Source organism: Mastomys coucha, unplaced genomic scaffold, assembly GCF_008632895.1.
Source record: "Mastomys coucha isolate ucsf_1 unplaced genomic scaffold, UCSF_Mcou_1 pScaffold22, whole genome shotgun sequence".
Taxonomy (NCBI): domain Eukaryota; kingdom Metazoa; phylum Chordata; class Mammalia; order Rodentia; family Muridae; genus Mastomys; species Mastomys coucha.
The window spans coordinates 31,403,817-31,426,957 of record NW_022196905.1 but is presented as its reverse complement, the minus strand read 5'-3'; the positions used below and the strand labels follow the sequence as shown (position 1 = coordinate 31,426,957).

Sequence of the window (23,141 nt, the reverse complement as noted above, 5' to 3'; positions counted from 1 at the left end):
TCCTCCTCCTCCTCCTTCTTCTCCTTCTCCTCCTTCTCTACTCCCCTCCCATGCCCTAAATAAAGTCTATTCTATACTATCCATATGGCTGCTCCAGCATGGCTCGCAGAGGCACAGCCTTCCCCCACACCATACCGCGCCTCTCTCTGTTTATAAAACACAACACTCACCACATAGATGGACATCAAGTCAATGGACTGTATCTAACTCCTAAATACACTAGGAGGCAGGATTTGAACACATGCCCTTCCACCCTCACCCCTGTTTTTACCAACATTTCACTCATACTTGGCTAGTCATGGCTGCCCCAAGAAACCAACATGGACCCGGAGGCCCTGAAATCTTCGGGCTTCCGTGGATGCAGAATGAAGGAAAAAAAGCCAAGAACTCGTTGCAGACCTTTGTCCAAGTCCCAGCTCCAGCCCTTACTGTCCTATGACTTATATCGAGGGTGTCACCTCAGAGTCCTGGCACTGTTGGATGGGTGACGGTATTAGCCCTAAGCAAAGCCACCTTCGCAGGACAGACTGGCGCAAAGAACACTATTCATCCCTATACCAGCGACCCTTGTGGCCTCCAGAGCCACTACCTATATCAGGGCCAGGTCCTCTGGGCCACGAGGGTGCCCGGCTCCACCTGCCTTGGGGCCCTGCTCGCTGCATCTTGCCGTCCATCTGCCTCCTACACTCTGCCGAGCCACTCAACCTCAGAGGTAATTTTAAATAAAAAAAGAAGATAATGAATTCTAACAGCCCTAACATATTAATGCTACTTCCGGTATACACAGTCTGACTTCCGGTCTGACTTTTGAAGTCAGAAGGAAGTCTCACTCTCAAGCCGGCCTCCAGGGCCATGCCCCTTTCCCTACGCTCTGTCCCCGCCCTTCCAGAAAAAGAAAAAAAAAAAGCCCTGGGGACTAATCATTTGACACATACTTACACTGGATGGATGGATGGATGGATGGATGGATGGATGGATGGATGGATGGATGGATGGATGGATGGATGTAAAAAGGCCCATCCCTAATAGTTTTGTAGTGTCTCTGTCTCTATCTCTTTTTAGTTGGAACACCAGACTACCTACCTTCATAAAAGCAGTGTTTCCTATCATAGTTACAAATGGCAGCTCACAGCACCTCCAGGACTCGACTAGGGCCACTGAAACCATGCATTGGTTATCAATTCTCTCTCCAGGACAGAAACTCTGCCCCCAAAACACACAAATAACCAACAGTCAGGAAGCCCTGAAGGTTCAAGAGGTTTAAGAAGGGCAAGTTTGCTGTGCAGTGGTGGCACATGCCTTTAAAAACCAAAAAAAAAAAAAAAAAAAAAAAAAAAAAAAAAACAGTAAAAATAAAGAAGTGCAAATTCACTTCAGCACAGCATGTTCTCAGGAAACAATAGAACCAGCCAGGGTGTTCTAAAACGTGCTTCACAAACCATTTTTTACCCCTTGTCATGAAATGAAATCTTATCCTACTCTTCGCTGGGCAAGGTCTCCCAGCCACTCTCCTCAGATCAGCCTAAAAGCTTTGGAGTGGAGAGAGAGAAGCAAGGCTCTCTCACTCCAGGGGCCCAGACTCATTAACGCTCACCTTTCAGTGACTGCTCCATGCCAGTATCTTGCCTCCTCTGGGCATGCTGGTTGAGAGGCTGAGGAGGAAGCTACAGCACCTGCAGCAGGGAGCACTCAGCAAATGCCACAGCACAGCAGCAGGTGGAGGCAAGGAAACAGGAAGACCAAACCCCAGCAGGAGACCAGGGCCATCCACCATGACCTGCCTCTTCTGCCTTCCTGACACCCCAATAGGTACTACAAACTGTACAGAGCAGCAGAAACACACACACACACACACACACACACACACACCAAGAAAACTGGACTCTCACTTCCCAACCACATCATCTGCAAAAGGAGACCTGTTCATTGTACCAGAGAGCATGTGAGGATGGAGCTCAAGATGGCTCCAAGTCAGGCTACGTGCACCACAGGGCATCACTGCTGCTTCCAGACTCAGGAGCTGCAGCTAAAACAGGCTGCTGCTGGGCTGTGTATGCAAACAGCACAGTCCATCCACCAGGCCCCCTGGTCGAACAAGCAACAGTATTCTCCGCCTTGGACCAATAAGGAAACGTGAGGCACTTGCTGCAGACCAAAAGCTTTAAGTCAGGAAGGAAACCCCAGGCACTTCCCAGCTGCAGAAAGAGCTGCCTGTTTTGTTCTCTACTCTTCAGAGCAGCACAGTGCAGGCATGCTCATGGAAGATGCCAAGAACATGCTCAGAGATGAGCAACCGGGCTTCTTCCTGTACACCCAGCTCCAGCCTCCAAGAACAAAGCAGTTGACAAAACCAAACACCACCGAGGCACTCCCATAAAACAGAAATCCCAGAATATTTGACATTGTGCTCCAAGTATAATCAGACTTTTTGATTTCCCACCACAAATACAACTTCTGATTTAAAACAAAACCTGCTACTCTGAGTATGTTAAGACATTCAGAAACACACTCAGACCAAGACCCGATTGTCGCTAGAGTTGTTTATCGGCACTCAGGAGAGTGCAGGGTGCTTCCCTCCCAACACTCTGCATGGGAACTCCTCTTTGTCCTTGAGTTTCTCATGTATGATCTTACCAGGGGCTGAAAAGGAGAGATGGAGGTAGAAATGGATGATATATATCCTGCAAGAATAACTAAGTGCCAGAATCAGTACCCTGCTCTCTTTAGATGGAATCCAGTACAAATGAAGAAATATGTGCCAACTGATAACAGCCACTGCTTCTGCAGCTCCTACTGAGTGCCAGAAACCACTGTAAATCTTTTTAGACAATTGCTGCTCTGAAGCCTGTGACATAGCTCTGCCCACAGCACGACTGCCCTCCTGATAGCTCAGTAGACACAGCACTTACCGATAAGGCCTGGAGCTCAGTTCTCAAGAATCCACATAAAAGGATTGGGCATGAGGGCCCTCCTGTAATCCAGGCACAGGTGAGGCAGAGACAGGGGGTGCTCCAGAGCAGGCTGGCTACTCAGACTGGTTGACACGGCAAGCTACCAGGTTCAGTAAGACACCTTTTGTCAATACATAAGGTGGAGAATGATCAAGGAAGGGAAATGATGTCATCTTGGGGTGGGCAGGGCTCCACAGGTACACAGACATACATACACATGTACACACTTGTGAACACAACTGTGAACACACATCCATGATTAAAAAAAAAGAAAACAAAAGAAAAAAAGATCAAAGAAATAACCACCCAATAGTAACCCAGCAGGAAGGGCGAATTCCTCAGACAATACATTCAGTAAGTGGTGTAGCCACTGGGTATGGCTCTATTGTCTTTTGTCCTAACCTGTTCAGGGGTGTGACTTCTAGGGGCCATTTATTATGCTAGGCCCTGAGGCTAGAACCACAAAGTTGGTGTCAGGTCCATGGGAGAAAAGGTCAAGCTAACTCCATTCATAAGACAAAGAGCCCAAAATACCCCAACCATCCTGCAAGTGTGAGGGTGGGTGGCTACTCTTTCTGAGATGGTAATAAAACCTTGGGGGTTTTATTTAATGCTCTGAACTTCTTGGAAAAAGACCTATTACTTCCCTTATTTTGTAGGGAAGAACTCAGTCTCAGATGGAGCATAAGAATTTGCTAATATCCCCACCAGCAAGCAAAGTCTGCCTCTGGGCAGACTGCCTGCAGCACCCAAGAATCCCTTATTAATGAGACAGGACCCTTAAAAGGTCTCCCCAGAGGGTTTAGGCCTCCAGTTGTTTCTGCATCAACTCTGCTGAAATGAGTCAAGAGGCCAAGAGTAAACACTCCCACCCCCAGAACTGGTTGGTGAGGGCCACCCCTGAGAATGGGTAGGAACCGTTGGTGGGGGCCAAGAAAAGAATAACTTCTTTCTGTGGTTTCCACATCCTTTCCACGCTCAGTGTGGCTTGACATGCATAGAGCTCTCTCCGCAAAGTGCACCTGCTGTGTGCACAGACTGTCTAAAAGCCATGCCCAAGACCCAGAGGGAGGGAACCCAGAGGGAGGGGACCCAGAAGGAGAGGACCCAGAGGGAGGGGACCCAGAGGGAGGGGACCCAGAGTTCACAGGTATCAATGGTTTCTCTCCAGAAGCTCCAGGAAGTGTGGTTGAGGGGGATGGGATGGGGAGGGAGAGACTTGGAGATCAGAAAGTGGGGTGCTCAGCCCACTGGGGGGGTACTCACCAGCTTTGTAGCAGCTCAGCAGGGAGTGAAGGAGATGGCCTGGGGTCAACTGCAGACCCCCCTCACAGTCCCAACTCTAGGGTGGGCATCCTGATGCCACCCCCCCCCCAACACAAATACAGTCAGGGAGCTCCCAACTGAGTTGGGAAAATACCATAACAAGGCCAGGTAATTCATAGCCACAGGAGCCATGGGGACTCCTGTGATGGAGGGACACTTGAAATGGGCCTTGGCTGTGGTAAATGAGAATTTACAGAGACAGGTACAGGAGCCTAAGGGAGGTGAGAGGCACCTAGGCAGGCAGAACAGCGGGGACCCCAAGTCTTATTCACTGACTCAGAAGCATCCCTGTGTCTGCTCTACCCTGGGCCTGGTGCTGAGCATCAGAATCTCAGACATGAATCTGGCACAGCTCCTTCATGTATATTGAACTGCCCTGGGAAGAAATGTGGAAGAGAAGAGCTACATGGGGGGACCAACCTGGGACACAGAGAGGCACAGCAGATGAGAGAAGTACCTGAGGAGAGGGGCCTGGGCCTGGTCGAAGGTGCCAGGAAGGGTGTGGCAGGGGAAGAACACAGTGGCAGACAGTACAAAGGCAGGGTCTGGTGAGGTTAGAGATGGCAGGAAGCTCGCTAGTGGAGGGCAGCTGAGATTCCCAAGGTTCATATGCTATGCCCCTAGCAGGGTCGTGTGGTATGATGAGGCGGAGTCTTTGCATTAGAAAAGGTGGGGTCTTTGGGAGCCTTCATATTAGAAAAGTCATGACAGGAGAAAAGAGAGAGCTTGCTTCTGCCCGTTGCCACCATAGCAGGGCACAGGAGAACACTGAAACCTGCAACCCACAGAGAATCTCACCAGATCACAACAGCCCAGAACGTTGACCTCAGACTACACGGTCTGTGACACAATGAGAAGCAATCTCTGCTGGAAGTCCCAGCCTCTGGAGTTTGTTAGAGTGGCCCAATTGATAATGACTGGTGCCCACCAACTCAAGCAGGGAGCATGTGTCCCTTCAAGAAGCAGTCCAGGTAGCGACAGGAGTCTGTTTCACATCTACTGTGAGAGTCCTTTCAGCAAGTAGGAATGTCATGAATAGGTTACCCGGTCTCTGCCTGTCTCTGCTCATTTATTTAACTTCCCAAATGTTCCCTATACATCCAGAGCTACTGGACAAGTGGAGAAAGATCCTCAAACATTACAGGAGACACAGGACCCTGCTGTGTTTCTGATACTTAGAGGGACATAGTGCCCGGCCTTATCAGTCAATGGTGGTCCTGGAAGCTCCCAACCTTGATGTTTGGAGGTTTGGGACAGAAGAGCTAAAAATGATCTGACACATTCATGACAGCCCACAAGTCTACAAGTGTCTACAAGTGCCAGGTGGAGGAGAAGGGTCAATGTCTAAAACGGAGCAAGATATTCAGCACTTAAGATACAGGACCCATTTTTCAAATCCAGGTGCATGAAGTCTCAGGTATGTCTTGAAGATGCTGGAGTCTGGGAGAGTGAGCCTGACAGACCTAGCCTGGTTTTGTCTCGTTCTAGGTTGCCCGGTGAGTACTTACTCATTGTCATCCTGCCTTGGGTACAGCCATCCCATCCTCTCTTGGGAAGAGATCTGAGCCTGCAGAGCTTATAGATGTTGCCAGTTGCAGGAACATTGGGTATATTGTCACTACACAGGATATTTCCATGGCAACAGCCAAGCCTGCTTGTCACTCAGCATGCCACAGGCTGCTCTGACAAACATGGTCTCCCAGACTTCTTTTCCAAATGTTAAATTCATCAAAGTAAAATACTCTTCAAGAGAAAACCAGTGTTGGCAGAGATAAAGAGCTGAACTTGACACCATTCCCGTTTTGTTTATAAGAACAAGATGGTTTAGCTGTGGGTTTTTAAATGGTGTGAGGACTGGAGAGATAGCTCAGTAGATAACAGCCCTAGCCGCACACACATGAGGACCTGAGTTCAAATCTCCAAAGCTCTCATAAAGATATAGGTATGGTCTTGTGTACCTGTAACCCCAGTACTATGATGGAGACTGAAGCAAGAGGATTGCCGAAGCTTGCTGGAATAGCTCCAGGTTCAGGAACAGACCTTGTCTTAAAGGGACAAGAGAGTCATAGAGCAAGACAGCCAATGTCCTCTGCTGGCTCCACTCAGGCACAGACATGGACATAGCACACACGCGTGCACACACCATACATAAACTCACACATTTTAAAAAATAATTAACGTAAAAACTCATTTTTAAACACTTTGTTCTGAGGATGAGGACACGGGCCAGAGAGGGATGCAGGTATTATGCTGTTCCCTACTTGATGGGTGGAAACCAGCCAGGTGCCCTACCCTTGGCAAACAGACCCAAAAACATCACCAGGAGGCTGTGGACAAGCCAAATCCAGGTCCTCTGGGACCTCCTCCCAAGACCCTGGCCCACAGTTGTTCACCCCTCACTCAGCCTTCCCTCCTTTCCCAGACGTGTGGCCACACTCATCATCCCATGCAATGAGAGCACGGTGCAAGAGCCGGGATTTCTTCCTTCTTCAAGAAGGTACCAGAAGTCAAGGATACTGTCTCTAGAGCACCAGTTTGAGGATAGTGCCTATGAGCACAGGAAGGCCTCTGTGCCCTGCACCCTCTGCACCCTGTACCCTCTGCACCCTCTGCACCCTGTACCCTCTGTACCCTCTGCACCCTGTACCCTCTGTACCCTCTGTACCCTGTACCCTCTGTACCCAGCCAAGGTCCTCAGGCCACCCTCAGAATCAGCAGGGGAGGACAGAAATTCCTACAAGCAGGGGAACCTGTCAAGCACTTTAGAAAAAAAAAACCAAAAACAAAAAACACCCCTGCTCCCTAGTTCTCGTTGGAGGGCCTATCAGAAGCTGCAAAAGGACTAAAGAGGCAGTCTGCTCAAAGGCAGGACACCAGAGGATATGAGGTCATGAAATGCTTCCTGGAGCTACTGCTGCCACCGCTAACCTTTATCTTCTCACTACACAAGCTCTTTGGAAGGGTTCCTTCCAGCTCATGATCCATACCCAGGCTAGGATCAATGTTCCTATTAAAGCTTCACTGACGGTATGTCTAGACTACAAATAAACACTGCATTACCTCAGTGCAGGACGCCACTTTCCAATCCTTTTGTGCAATAAGAGGGCGCAGCAGCAGTAGCAGGTGCAGGCCCCGCCCTTAGAGCAGTCCTGTCAGCGATAAAGAGGCTTGCATACAGAGCCAAGCATCCACTAGGTTGGGTGGAGCCTGAGAAGAGGCCACGGAAGGGAAGGTGAAGTGGGCTGGGGAGGACCCTGAGTCCCAAGGAAGGCTGGACCGTGGTAGGTGTGGGGGTATCAGCGTTGGGGGCAAAAAAGAATGTCCTCGGATTGGTCATGAACAAGATCAGCACGCAGGATGGGAACGTAAAGGCTGACAGTCTGGAAGGGACAGGGGACAAGCTGGGAAACTTGCCATAGAACACTAGAACAAACCAAGCCAGGGAGCAAGGGGGTAAGGATTGTAAGAGGGTGAAAGAAAGCAAAAGCGGGGAGGTGGGGAGGGGGGGCCTTGGATGTCGCCCAGGAAGAACTCTGCGCCCTCTACTGACCTCTGCTACAGCGAGTGGTTTTACAATGTTCCCCGTCCTTGTCAGCTTCTGTCCAGTCGTCCTGTCCATTAACAGAAATACTGCTTGCTCTCAGCCCTCATCAGAGAACCTTGTTTTCACAACTGCAGTTAATGAAGGACTCACAGTCAGTTAGAGTGCTTAGCCCTAAAGGGACATCTGTAGTACGCCTGCCTCTACTTCAGGGAACATGGCAAAAAAGATGCTGGAGAAGAGACCTATTATGTCTTCTAGGCATAATGGGAGATCAATGTGCTCGTGAACTCACAGCAGCTGAGACTGCCAGCGAGAGATCGAGCCAGTCAACTTTCAGCATGGATGGGGCGGGGCTCTTGAGGCCCCGCCCCCAGCTGAAGAGCTGTTGGTAGCCAATGGCTGCTGGGGAAGGGAAGAGTCCTTTTTTTGTTTGTTTGTTTGTTTTGTTTTCTTTTCTTTTCAGAGATGTGGCCCCTCGTAGGTTGCCATGCTCCAGTGGATAGCCCCACACCCGTGTGCATGCATACAGACAGCACTAACTGGACTCCGTGAGTTTCAAGAAAAAAGAAGAGAGCCTAAAGTGGGGAGGGGCTGCTGGGTAGTGGGGGTGGGCAGAGGAGGCCCAGGAAGATGAAAGGGGAACAGGGAATGCATATGACTAAAATACATGGTATTCATATGTGAAATTCTCAAAGAATAAATGCTCAAAAATCAGAAAACTTTAAAACAACTGGGATATTGAGTGGAGGGTATACCTCGGCAGTGGAGCACTGCCTCGTGTGTTTGAGGACCTGGGTCTCATCCCCAGCACCTCAAAGTGTGCAGGAAAATGAAATGTGTGAGTGGCTATCATTACTGAATACTTCCCTTCACTTTGGGGGTTTTGCTCATGGATTTTGGTGTTATGTTGTTAAGTGAGAGCATGCTTACAATTGCTAACTAGTCCTGTGGAATCGATCCTTTTTTATACTTACAAAATGTTGTTCCTCATCTCTAGTGATCATTTTACTTTAAAGTCTATTCTATTTGATATTCGCACAGCTACTCTAGTTTCTCTGGGTTTCTATTCCCATCCTTCAGTGTCTATTTATACCTCTGGATCCAAAATGCGTCTCACGGGGCAGCGCGGTGGTCCAAGGGCTTATGTTCCCAGATGGAAGTCAGACATACACCTGCTACAACCTAACAAATGTGATGGCTTGAGATGGGGCAAGGAGGTGATGGGTGAAGCTCATCCTCATTCACTTCTCTACAGCTCCTCCCCTACCCCGCCAACTATGTTTCCCTCTCAAACTGACGAGCACCGTCTTTATTAAGCCCACTGAGCCCACTCAGTGCTGTCTATACATGCTTGGGGGTAAGCACGGGCAGGCCCATGTCCCTCATCCCTAAATGAAACTGACTTCGCTCTCCCTCACCCATTGCTTTCATCTGTTCTGTTCCTCTGCTCCCCTTTATTGCTTTCATTTGCATTAAATGAATCAGGGACTGCACTCAGCACATAATGGAGGAGCAAAGAGTTATTTCTGTTCAATGTAGATAGACAATTTTAAGCTTCTTAAATGGCTCGTTTTTCAAATCCATCATGTTTTTTCCCTCTCTGGTGCCAGTAAATGGGAAGGAGCAAATCGACCCTTCATCGAACAGCCACGGGACACCAGCTGCAGTTCCGAATGCCTGCTGCCAGCCTCCCTGGCTGGGGCATCTGAAGTCTTCAAGTAGCTGTCCTCACCCAGAAGGCAGGACAAGGTCATTAGGATTTGGGTATCTCCTTCATAATCTATCTACGCAGCCCAGAGCTTCAGACCAAGGTGTGGTGGTGGCAGCTGAAATTTTCAAACATATCTAACTCTCGAGGACATTGATATGGGTGCCAAGGAAGCTCTAGGGCACAGAAGTGCTTCATGGAGTGAATAGATCAGACAGCACTGAAAGCTCTCAGCCCACCTCGATGCCTGAGCGACAACACCATTCACCCTCCTAGCTTACCTGCAAAAGCCCTCCTCACCACTCACCAGCAAAAACTGAAAGATAGCTGCAACCCAGAGGTATGGGGCTTGTGAAATCTCAAAATTACAGCTCATACTATGAGATGGGTGATTCTGCGTGCTTGCCTGTCCTCTGTTGGAGGGCCTCCATTTCCTGATACCCTACAGCAACAGGGTTCGTTTGTGTCTTGGAGCATCTAGTGTTCATCTTTAGCAAAATCTACAGAAACAGGCAGAGGGGAGGTCTGTAACTCAGGCCCTCAGGAAGCAGGCCCACACTGAGCCACTGTAATGTTCCCAGGCAGTGTACATCAGTGAAATAAATACCCATGGTAAGAAATGTAGTAAAGAAGCCAAACACAAAGGAGGGATCATAGCCCTTTTGCTTTTTTTACTTGGTAAAAAAGAAGCTGTCATCACCCTGAGCCTGGCAGGCTCCAAACCTCACTGGAGAAATACAATCAAAGACAGCTTAATGTTAGCTCAGTGACACTCTGGCCCAGCAGGTCCTAAGTTGACTACAGGAGAAATGAAATGCAATGTGGCCTTCCACAAATACAGAGTTGGAAGAACATTGTTTTCGAATACTTTCTGCCTCGTCCCATTAAAAGATGACGGGTTTTAACCCATATGTCCTAGCTGTCCTTCTCAGACTGATCAACAGTACAGGGTATATAACTGTGATGTCTAGGTCTCAAGTTTCTATCGCTGGAGGTGGCTACTCAGGGCACAGAGTGACCTTACCAAGGGCAGATGGACCCAAGGAAATCAGGCCCAATGATTTCATTTATGTGAATGCCCAACCCAGAACTGACATTATAGCAACTTGAGACCAAAAAGCCAAAACGAAGTCTATAGACCTACTGAGTGTTGTGTTCAAACTGGACTCTGGGATCCTGCTATGAGTGGACAGCACTTTTCTCCTCCTCGTGGCAGCCTTACAGGGAGGTACACAAGTCGCTAGCAGCTACAACACAAGCATCTAGGGCAGTCATAAAGGATGCTTGAGGCAGGGATCCTGGAGATGTGCTTGACCCTTCCTGGGGAGGGGGCACATGATGCTGTGAGAGAAGATTCTCAGGAGGAAAGCCTGGTGATGAAGATGAGCCCCAAATGAAGGCATGGCATTGGCTTGGCAGAAATGGGCAAATAAAGAAAGCCTGTTTGATCAGGAACAGTAGGTAGACAATGCAGCTGACAAAAGCAAGTCCGTTCCCTGTCCTGAAGATGCTCCGGGACAGCCTGTAGACTTCATATAATTTGTCTGTAACAACTAGGAAATATCCCCTCATTGTCATAGTTTGAATATGCTTGGCCCAGGGAGTGGCACTATTTGGAGGTGTGGCCTTGTTGGAGTAGGTGTGTCACTGTGGGCATGGATTTAAGACCCTTGTCCTAGCTGCCTGGAAGTGAGTATTCTACTAGCAGCCTTCCAATGAGAATGTAGAACTCTCAGCTCCTCCTGTACCATGCCTGCCTAGAAGTTGTCATGTTCCCACCTTGGTGATAAGGGACTGAACCTCTGAACCTGCAAGCCAGCCCCAATTAAATGTTGTCCTTATAAGAGTTGCCTTGGTCATGGTGTCTGTTCACAGCAGTAAAACCCTAACTTAGACACACTCATGGAAAGAGAGGGCTTATAAGACTCAGGAAGTTGGAGACTGTTGAGAAGGCTCAGTAACTTAGAGCACTTGTTGCCCTCACAGAGAATCTAAGTTCATTTCCCCAAATCTACACATCTTGTGGCTTATAGTCAATCATAACTCCAGTTCCAGGGGATCTGATGCCCTCTTCTGACCTCCCTGAGCACCCGACATGCATGCATAACACATGTATACATGCAGGAAAAACACTCATACAAAATTAAAATATTTTTAATTCCCTAGGAAGTAAATAAAACTTACAAGTCTCAGGAAGCACCTGAAACTCACAGGACTCACACCCCCAACAAGACCCTCAATCACACAGCCCCACTCATTTCAATTTATGTGTAAGCCCGACCCAATTTCACCTTGATCCCTGCCAGACACTTTCAGGCAGAAGTGCAAAGGAGGTCTGAACCTGTAAAGCTTATGCCAAGTGCTCCCTTGGTCCTTTTCCATACAGAGTACATACACTGTGATACCCCAAGACACCAGAGCTCCTAGGGAGAAGCCAGCAAGGGATCATTCAATACACAGTGCCCTAACTGGCCTGGCAGAAAGTGGTAGATTAGGCACCCCAGCTGGAGACTGCAGGGGCCACAACTATGTAGGAAAATACTAGGAAAGATCTTAAGTTTCTAGGGTAAAATACTGTAGCCAACTTGAGAAACTAGTACTGTTAGTAGAAGTGACACCAGAAGTGTCCCCACACTCTCCAGACACATTAGAGTGACTACCTTGGCTACAGGTTAGTGATAAGCAACTGTGAGCCCTCCTACCCCTACCCCAGGACACAAAGCCAAGAGGCCATGAGCAGAAAGCCTTGCAGATGGGACCATAGTACTCTCTGCCTCCAGCCTTCAAAAAGTCATTTGGGCTGGTGGCGTCAATACTGGGTTTGTATTTTTATTCAAACTGTGTGCCCTGTGGGTCTCTCCCCTCCCCCAACAAAGACAGCTAGCTCCAGGTCCTCTAAACCTGGTAGCCCAAGCCATAGCAAGATAGAAGAAGCCCTGCTGTAGACAACGGTTCTCTGTCACAGTTTGTCATCAGACTGAGCTTCTTGTTCACAGAACAGGAAACCAAAGAGCCACAATCCTCCCTGGCCCAAGGTCACACAAGCAACAGAAGGCAGAGTTAGAAAAGGACACTGGTAGATGTGAATACCTTGTACTACCAACACTTAACCTCAGGGAGCTTCAACCTACAACAGCAGGGCCCAAGAGGGATACTGTCACTTCAGTTGTGCAGTACTAGAGCAAGCCCAGGCCTTGGGTAGGCAGAGGGGACAGGCAGTCTTTGGCCCCTGAGCATCCTCTATCAGTCTGTCACTTTAAATATTCTAGAGGTTGCATCATAAAAATTGAAAAAGCAACAAGTGATACTAACAGTGCCCAATACCTCCACAGCAGGACCTTCTCCCGACATGCCCACAGCTCCACTCACCCCTGGGTTTACTCACATTAGTAAGTCTGACCCATGCCTGCTGGAGTCATGACTCAGGGCTCAGGAGCCACGCTGTAGGGTGGCTGCTAGAACAGCAGCTCGGCTCATACAAGCACCTGAGTTTCCAAAGCCTGAGGAAACGCACTCAGTCCGAGCACCTCCAGCAGAGACATCTCAAACCTTATGCTGAGCTATCCTTTCATGCCTCAGCAACGGCAGTCCCAGGGTAAACAAGGACGCCCTCCAGATCTCACAGAGGAAGCAGAACCCAGAAAGATGAAGCCTTGTGCTCAGAGCTATCAAGGCAGCATGGGGAAAACTAAGTCACCCCACCTCCTCGCAGCAGTGACGCGCGTTATTACTGCACATGGACATTATCCGGATGGCTGAGAGTCACAAAAACTTGGGAAATGAGTCTCTGCGTGCACAATGCTTTGGTGGATGGGGGTGGGGGGTGGACATGAAAGAGAGAAACAAAGTCCTATCAGTTCATGATGACTCTCAGAAGGAAACTGAAGCGAGGATGAGGGGAAAGTGGAGTTCTGACCTGCGACAGCAATTTAAGATGGGAAAGAAGCCAAGCAGTCAGCCAGGGCCAGGGCAGAAGACAGCCTTCCAGAGAGAACACAGCAAACAGAAATGCTCCCCACAGCAAGAGTCCAGCGTGTTCCAGAAACTGGCAGAGAGGCAGCTAAGCTTCCCTGCCCTGTGCCAGCTGCCTCCCTTGGCCATTCCCCCACTCCACCATCCTCTCTCCAGCTTCAGGAAGTATTCCCATGCTCTTGATGGGGAGATTAGGAGCCATTAAACCAGACTCCTGGTTGGATGCTCCCAGCACAGTGCTGGGCATGGAGGACCCATAACCATTGCAATGGTTCGCTTCATGTTCTGTAAATTTACCTCAGTTTTTTTTTTTTAAAGATTTATTTATTTATTTATTTTATGTATTTCAGTACGCTGTACAGATGGTTGTGAACCACCATGTGGTTGCTGGGATTTGAACTCAGGACCTTCAGAAGAGCAGTCAGTGCTCTTAACCGCTGAGCCATCTCGCCAGCCTTTTTTTTTTTTTTTTAAGGAGTCATTTTTTTTTTTAAAGGAGATCAGGGAAGGGAGTGGGCTGCCTCAATGGAAGGAGATGCAGATTGTGACATCATTAAACAGTGTCCCATGCTGAAGTGCACAGGTGCAGTGTCAGCCTCCAAAACAGTTTTAAAAGGGACGCAGAAGGAGCCCTGTCATCTGTCACTACTCACCTGACTTTTATGCCTCATCTCTCCCAGAAAGCAGGACACCCCTCCCATGGCACATTCCAGCCCTTCCATCCCCAAGCAAAGTACCAAAGGCTCTGGACTCAAAACACTGCGAGGGAGAGGCCACTGGCCAGAAAGCTGAGCCAGCATGTCCCTGTGACCTGGAATACACAAGCACATTACCACCACAAAGCCCAGTCCCCACTGATGAGCACAGAACTTCTTTCATTCCTCAGTGTGGTCCTTCAGCCAAGGCAAGGACATAGGGAGAGAGAGCAGGCAGCCAGTGCCCAGTCCCAGGTTGCCATGGTTAGGCTGAAGTCATCAGGGCTCTGAAGGGTACTGAGGGTATATCCAGGCCCTGGATAAGGGGGAGAGGCCACACTCAGGTCACACTGAACAACACAGAACAGACCAATAGCTGCCTGAATGTGCTGTCCCAGGAGACCACCTTGCTGGGTCTGTCTGCTGCACAGTGCCAAACAAGGCCTTCTCCATCCTTGTGTTCAAGGGATTTGCAAGCACGAAAATCCAGTGTTCTGCTTTGCTTTCTTTTGCTGGGATAAAGCCCTGACCAAAAGCAACCTGGAGCTGGGAAGGACGGGGTCTACTTCATCTTACAGCTTACTGCCTATCACTCAGGGAAGCCAGGACAGGAACTCAAGGCAGGAACAGAATGACCATGGAGGAATGCTGCTTACAGGCTCACTCCCCATGGTTTGCTCAGTCTGCTGTCCTGTCCATGCCCAGGCTCCCTACACAAGAGAGGCAGTGCTCTCAGTGCACAGGTCTTCTCCCATCACATCTCACACCTCACATCAAGGCAATACTCCTTAGACCCGCCCACAGGCCAATCTGATGGAGGCAATTCCATCAACTGATGCTCTCTCTTCCTAAGTGTGTTCAGGTCTGTATGAAGCTGGCAAAGCAAACTATGAGAAATGGCTCAACATTTCTTTGTCACCAAGCCTGATGGCCTGAGTTCCAACCCCAGGCTCCACACAGTGGAAGGAGAGAACCGACTCTCACACGTTGTTCTCTTGCCTCCACACAGCTGTGGCAGGCACTCTACCCTCAACAAATAAATAGTCATTTTTTTTTTTTAAAATTAGCTATGGCATTCCACCCCCTAGTGAAATCTGAGACACAAATATATCACTTCAAGCCACTGTTTGATTCCTTGGCCCCAAGATCTCATGTTACTATCACAATATAAAATATAGTCCAATTTTAAAAGTTCCATTCTTTAAAAATATTTGTCGCTGGGGCAATGGTGGTGCACAACTTTAATCCCAGCACTTGGGAGGCAAAGGCAGGCAGATTTCTGAGTTCGAAGCCAGCCTGGCCTACAGAGAGTTCCAGGACAGCCAGGGCTACATAGAGAAACCCTGCCTCAAAAAAACAAAAAAGAAAGAAAGAAAGAGAGAAAGAAAGAAAGAAAGAAAGAAAGAAGGAAAGAAAGAAAGAAAGAAAGAAAGAAAGAAGAAAGAAACAAAGAAACAAAGAAAGGAAGAAGAAAAAAAGGAAAAGAAAAAAATTGTCAATGATTTTGATTTTAAAGTCCATGACTTCTTTAAAAATCCATCAGGGCTACTGAGATGGCTCAGCAGTTAAGAGCACCGGTGCTTTTGCAGAACACCAAGGTTCGGTTCCCAGTATCCATATGATGGCTCACAACCATCCATAGGCACATACACAGTACACATACATACATACGTGCATACATGCAAAGCATTCAAACACATAAAATAAAATAAACCCAAAAATTTTATGAATAAAAATCTAGGGTCTAGAGAGACGGCTCGGTGGTTAAGAGCACTGGCTGAGGATCTGGGTTTGTAACCCAGTACCCACATGGTGGCTCACAACCATTTGTAACTCTAGTTCCAAGTTACCTTGGAACTAGTTCTTTCCTGATCTCTGAAGAACACACACACAGTGCACTACATGCATGCAGAAAAAACACTCACACACATAAAATATAAAAAATAAAACCAAAATCTATTAACTGTGAATGCCTGTGAAATCCAAAACAACTTCCATATTTTCTTATTCCAAGAGGGAAGGACCAGACCACAGTTACAAGCAAAACAAAACAAAACCAACACTCAACAGTGAGAAAAGTTCAATGTCCATCTGGGACTCACTCTTGATTTTCTGGGCTCTGAATGATTGGTTGCAGCCACCTCTTCAGTTCTGGTATCCACAGCACACAGCTTGACTTGTCAGCTCTAACCAGCTATACTTCACATCCGCTACTGTCCTTGCAGGATGCCCCAGGGTCCAGCATCTCCAATATTCTGGGGTATCCACAGCCATAGCTTCACCAACAGCCTCTCTTGGCCTCCAAACTTCTCTCTTTGATATCTTCAATCTTAATAATTTTTACTGCTGCCGGACAGTATAGACACACGCCTTTAATCCCAGCACTTGGGAGGCAGAGGCAGGTGGATTTCTGAGTTCGAGGCCAGCCTAGTCTACACAGTGAGTTTCAGGACACCCAGGGCTACACAGAAAAACCCTATCTCAAAAATAAATAAATAAATAAATAAATAAATAATAATAATAATTTTTACTGTACTGCTACTGAAGCAGTACAATTGTTAGTGGCCTAGCCTAGCCTCTCATGGTACCAAGCTTCAGCTGCTCTCTATGGTCCCTTCATGCCTTCAAAACCAGAACCACATAAGGGACTCTTACACATTATTAACTTCTTTTTTTTCTTTCTTTCTTTTTTTTTTTCCAAGACAGGGCTTATCTGTGTGTCCTGGAACCCACTCTATAAACCAGGCTGGCCTCAAAACCAGAAATCTGCCTTCCTCTGCCTACCAAGTGCTGGGACTAAAGGCATGTGCCACCACTGCCCAGCTTCAGCCTGCTTTCTTATACAACCTACTATTGCCTTTCCAGGAGTGGCACAGTCCTGAGTGGGCTGGGCCCTCCCACCTCAATTAGCAATCAAGACAATGCTCCACAGACATACCCAGAGACCAATCTGATAGAGGCATTCCTTTATTTCAGACTCCCCTTCTAAAGTGTGTCTAGGTCTGTGTCAAGTTGACAAAATCTATGACACCAGGACCATTGACTCTCACCAAATAAGGAAAGTAAAATGCAGGGGACTGAAGGACGCATTTGCAGTTAACTGATAAAATGCAATTGAACCTGAGGCTGGTATTTGCACTGGGCAGTGAGGGTCAGTAAAGAACTCATCCTGCAGTTTAGGATAATAGAAAGTTCTGGAAATGGATGACAGCCATGGCTGCAGAGTAGTGTAACTGTGCGTAATGCAACAAACTGTGTGCTCAGCATGGATTACTGGAATAGCCATTGTTAAGTGATATACAGTTAATGTAAAATATTTTATGAATTGATCAGCAAATCCTCAGCCAATTTTGACACTAGATATAAGATAAATAAATATCTATATCCTGAGAAGCACAACACTTCCTGGGCAATTTAGAAAAGGCATGTCCAAGCCAGAGGCAAGAGCAGAGCATCACCCTGTCACCTCCCGTCCTCCAGGTTGCCCTCAGAATGCTAACATCTTTTCTGCTTCTAGCCAGGGTTTGTCCCTAAAAGATTACTTTTGTTTTCCATGTACGAATATCTTGCCTGTGTGTATGCCTGTGCACCATTTATGTGCCCGGTGCCTGCAGAAGCCAGGAAGGGTCATAGAACTTCCTGGAACTGGAGTTGCAGATGGTTGTGAGCTGCCATGTGGGTGCTAGGAACCCAACCCAGGTCCTCTTCAAGAGTAGCAAGTGCTTTTAACTGCTGAAACACCTCTCCAGACCCCCAGCTAGGGTTTTGACCCAGCACCCAGTTACATCTCTGGAGTCCTCACTGTACTCATGTCCACTTCCTATGAGACTCCTGCCTTCTCCACTCTCAGTCCCAGAGCCACCCCTTCCCCACCCCTACCCCGCTGCTACCTGTGGCCTCTCTGCCTTCAGCTGCCTGTAGAACCCCCGAAGATAGCACTTCTTCAACACTTTGGTGCTGGAGGCTGGTCATCCCAGGATCCTCTTCTGAGCCTCTATCTATAGCAGCCCCTGTAGCTAGGAGGCTAATACGGTGGCATGCTTCCACAGAAAGCAGGGGGACAGTACCCTGAGTTTTATTCTGGCCCTGTAGGAAGAGGGTGATACATTGCTACGGTAGCCCACATGGGGTAGCATTTGAGGTAGAGGAAAGCTCACTGATCAGCTCCTCCACAGGAGCAGACGGCTCCTCATCATCACATGATCTGTACCTGCATGGCACTGGGCTAAAATAAGAGCCCTCGAGGCAGAAGTGGGAGGTAGAGCCGGTGCAAGCTATTCTCCTTATATAGCCCTCCTTCCCACAGAGCACAGAGACTGAGTGCCTTGCCTAGAGACACAGAGCCACCAGGGCCTGAGCTCACCTCACCTCACCCAGACTGCCGGTTAGGATCACCAGTTTAGACGGAGGGCAAAGGAGAGTTTCCAGCTTGGAAACTCTGCTCTGTGACAGAGCTGAAGGACACAGCTCATCACATACTTATCATGACCATTTATTTAGTAAGAGGACCACACCTCTGATCCCCAGACAACCCAGCAAAGGAGAGACACTGACACACACACACACACACACACACACCATTTATACAGGAAATGAAGACTGAACCAGGAGTGACCTCTCACAGAAATAAGAATCAGGGCATAGATTAGTAGTGGGGCCATTCCATCACCTTGAAGGAAGAGACCCACTCAAGAGCCTGGGGACCACAGCAATAGTCTCCCCACAGGAGGACCCTGAGTCAGAAAGCCCAGGTGGAAAAACACCTGCGAATTCCAAGAGGCAGGTAAGGTTTAAGTCACCTCAGTTCCCAGAATCCCTAGTGGGCTAGATCTGCCTGAGGGGAAACCCACACAAATCCTGTCGTTGCACAAAAGTGTGAAGCTCTGGAAGGTACACATAGGGAGTCACAGTCTGGCAAATCAAGAGAAAACCACAAGAATGTAACTCCAGGGCAAGGTGTTATCACATGAACTGGAAGTTCTCAGACAGATAAGTATTTTAAAGGAAGGACAGGGAAAAGCCAATTTGTGTGCAGACACCACCATGAAGCACAAAGGTTGCTCAGACAGCAGGAAATGGGATCAGGTGGACCAGGGACACTAACAGTGAGGAACTTGCTGCACAGTGGAGATAGTGGGACTCTGAAGATGGCTTATGACACAGGGAATGGCAGTCTTGTCATCTACAAGACCACAGACCTTTTGAGAATTTCATGTTGTGAAATGGTCGAGGTGGTGAGAGTTATCTCCAACTCCCCTGCAGACCTCAGCAGTACTACCTGAGCAAGGTCTCAAGGAGCACCTTTGCGACAATCCTCAGCTTCACAAATGAACCCACAACATTTGCTTTCGCACCACACCTCACTTCCAACCCGTCCCTTCCACTTGTCCTCCCCACCTGATGAGAACTGTCATCAGCCAGCCCTCTGATCTGGAGGAACAGCCAACTCCTCCCCTAGCCTTGCCCACACATCAGAGACTCCCCAAGTCACAAGAGGTGGCATCAGGTGTGGCTACTCTTCTGCTCACCTCCTCTGCTTCGGAAGGTACAGCCATTCACGGCGAAGGTCGGGAGGGGGGGGGTGGCAGGGGGGAGGGGAGGGGGAGGGGCTCTGCCACACCTGGAAGCACGGACTGGCAAGGAGCTCTGCTTAACTTTGATCTACAAAGAGTCAGCCAGATGAAGGAAGGGTGTGCCCAAAATGGGCACAGCACAGCAAAGGCCAAGGTCAGGGTGCCTGAATGTGCACGAATGACAGGTGCTGAACAGGTCAGCCACCAGTATCTCTGAGTTTAACGCGCTGAGGAGAGACTAGGGAAGAGCCTAGTGTGCGGGAATGAGAGTGAACGGCTCCAGATTGGACAGTGGCCTAAAATGGCCTATCCTTAGAATCCCGCAGCTGGGAGAATGGAATGATGGACAGAAGGTCCAGGAATGTGCAGCACAGCGCAGCTACCTAAAAGAAGGCTGAAAGGTCGCCAGCCTGATTGCCAGGAGCACAGCATGGGACCGGGCAGCAGCATGGAGCTCATCCTGATGTCTGCCCGGAAAGGCGATGCGCCCAGGGCGCGCCGCCGGGCACAGGGTGGATACCAGCCTTTCTTCGCAGCGCTCCAGCCTTCTCCCCGGCGCACACGTGGGCGGAGCGGCGCGAGGGTGTGCGTAGCCCGGCAGCCGCAGCGTGTGCAGTGCGTGGGGTGGGATATCGCCAAGGAGGCCTCCCCCTCCGGGTCACCCCTACATATTCTGGGCTCCAGCTAGGCAGACACCCTCAGGACAGGAACCGGCCAGCCAACCACGCCCCCTACGCCACTTGCAGAGAGAGGCACGGGTGGGTCCGGGACGTAAGGACAAGACGAGTGGAAAGCGATGTGGCGTGAACGACACTGGGGAGCCACGGGCCAATGCTGGGGAGCGCCGCCACCACAGGAAAGATGGGGGGAATGGGGGAGGGGAGATGGGCGGGGCCGGGAGGTGGGATGAACGGTTGTGAGGGGCGCGAAGGCTGGGGTGGGGGGGTGGGGATCGGACAGGCAACAAGGGTAGCTGTGTCCTCGTCGCAGGGTCCGCCCACTGGGTGCGGTGTCCTGGACCCCCTTCCTCCGCGGCACACCTGTACCCACCTGCTTGACGCTCCGACCCGAGCCGGGCAGCAGCGGGGAGCCGCATTCTCCGGCCGCCCCCTCCCCGCGCGCACCTACGCTGCTGTCGCCGTCGCCGCTGCCTTAAAAGGGACGAGATAGAACAGAAAATGAATGCATGCAAAAAATGAAAATAAAGAAAACCTGGACCGTAGCCGAGGAGGCTCGGCCCGTGGGAAACCCGTGTGCGATGCGGGGACGGCGGGGACCGGCGCCGCACGCTAGCCGCTGCAGATCGGTGGGCGCCGGGCGCCGGCTCGCGGTGCAGCCCCGCCCCCTCCCGCGTCGTCCCTCCGATTGGTGTTTTCTCCCGCCAGTCATTGGGGAGGGCGTGGCGTCCTTAGGGCCCGGGGCGAAAGCCTTTAGCGGTGGTCAGCTCCCCGGCGCAAGCGAGCGTGCGCACTGGGCGGAGAAGGCCTGGGTGCTGCTCGTCTGGACCCCGAGTCATCGCAGGCAGAAACAACGGGGGTGGGGGGAACCGTCTCAGGCCTAGGAAGCTCTCTCTCTGCCCACAGAGGCCACCCACCGCGGGATGGTGACCATCCTGGGAAAGATGCAGCGATGGCGGGGTGTCTGCCCCCACTTTGTACAGATAAAAAAAATCTGAAGATCAGAGGTTAAAGCGAAATGTTCAAGGTCACAAGTGGTAATCGGAAGACTTGGGATTCCGACGATTCTGACGTCTCCATCGTTGAGTAAAACCGCACCTACTTCATGACAATGCGATGGCAACCGGGGTCTTGCAGGAGGATAGGGTTTAGCTAGGCAGAGATCCATTGGTTCAGTGTAGGTCTACAGATATGTATTGAGGACCTACTGTGTTGTCCCTAAGATCTAAGGACAACGTAGTGGACAAACCAGCAAAGATGAGGAAGGGCATCAATGCCCAGGGAACAGTTTATTGACAATGGGGCATATTTGACAGTCTAAAAAAGGCTGTCTCAAGGCAGAGAGGAGACTGGAAAGGTAAGAAAGAAGGAACGGGCAGGGGCCAGCACCGTGAAGTCTTATGGGCTACGAGAAAACATTTGAAGTTTACCCTGAGACTTGTCTCACCTTGAGAAAGACTGCTAAGAGATTCACACTTTTTAAATATACCAGTCAGGATAAACTCTGTGGAGCTGCGGTAACAAACAAGCCGGAATCTCACTGGTTTGTTTCCTGCCTGCTTGAGTCAGTGGGTCTCTATTGATGGACGGCTGTCACTTGTCACAGGCCATGCTTATGAGATTGGGTCAGAAGCAACACAATTCACAGAGCATTGTTAAAGAAAGGTGGCCTGATACAGGCGTTTGTAAAACCAACCCTTCCGTCTTAAAAGCGCCACATGCTCTTGCATTTCATTGGCCAATGTAAGACATATGATCATGCCTGACTTTAGAGAGGGCAGACCTTCCCAAAACTGTAGAGAAAAGACCCAGAATGTTTGTGAGAGACTCCAAGGATGTCATCAACAGCAACAGACCAACTGTAAAGACAGCATGGTCTGAAATGGGTGCCTGGTAGCAAGAACAACAGGAAGGGTGATGCGGTAGGAACACAACCAGGAAAGAACAGCAGGAATGAGGTGTTTCTGGGATGATCAGAGCCCATCTTCCCCCCCCACACACACACACACACATACAATATGACCTTCTTTAGAAATAAGACCTTGGCAAGTCTCATTAATTAGGACGAGGTTATCCTGGAGTATCCTGGCCCCTCATTCAGTCTGACTCCTCTTCCTATGAAAAGGAGTGTAGAGAGATACACAGAATGGACATAGTTGGTGAACCTGAAGGCATGGCCAAAACACCAAACATCAACAGCCCAACTTGGGAAAGGAGCAGAGGGGAGGCTTCTGAGAACCACAGGGGAGTCCCTGCAAGAGAGGCTTGAGTGACTTGAAGGAGTCATTCTAGCTTAGAGCAAAGACAATAAGTTTCTGTTACTAGAGTCACTGAGTTTGTTCTGATTGGATACATGTGTATCAGTTGCAGATTGCATTTGGCCACAAGTTATCCAAAGCACTGTTCTACACTATGTTTTTCCTCATTTAAGAATCCCAAGGCAAGCCAGCCCTCACTTTCTCCTATCCACCCCTCCTCAACATGGTACGTCCTTCCTCGTGGTATCTTCAAGGTGGCAAGGTGACAGTCTCCCTGCATGCTGTCTCCATTTCAGCCAGGAGAGGGAGATTCAAAATACACACTCATCCCACAGCTCCTTGCAACAGCTTTTCTGGAAACTCTCCCAGAGCCTCATATTTGATATGTTTGGCTAGAAAATCATTGCATAGCCCCTCTGACTCCAGAGGAGGATTTC

General features: G+C 49.4%; 1 protein-coding gene across 3 annotated transcripts in view; it reads right to left on the bottom strand.

The window, feature by feature from the left end:
• Jakmip1 (janus kinase and microtubule interacting protein 1) overlaps positions 1–21,108 on the bottom strand; it is a 122,950-nt gene extending 101,842 nt beyond the window's left edge. For all 3 annotated transcript variants that reach the window (XM_031341903.1, XM_031341904.1, XM_031341902.1), the window contains exon 1: positions 20,820–21,108. The gene's annotated coding sequence lies outside the window, so the exon portion shown is untranslated. The remainder of the gene's footprint in view (positions 1–20,819) is intronic.
• Between the last annotated feature and the right edge of the window lie 2,033 nt (positions 21,109–23,141).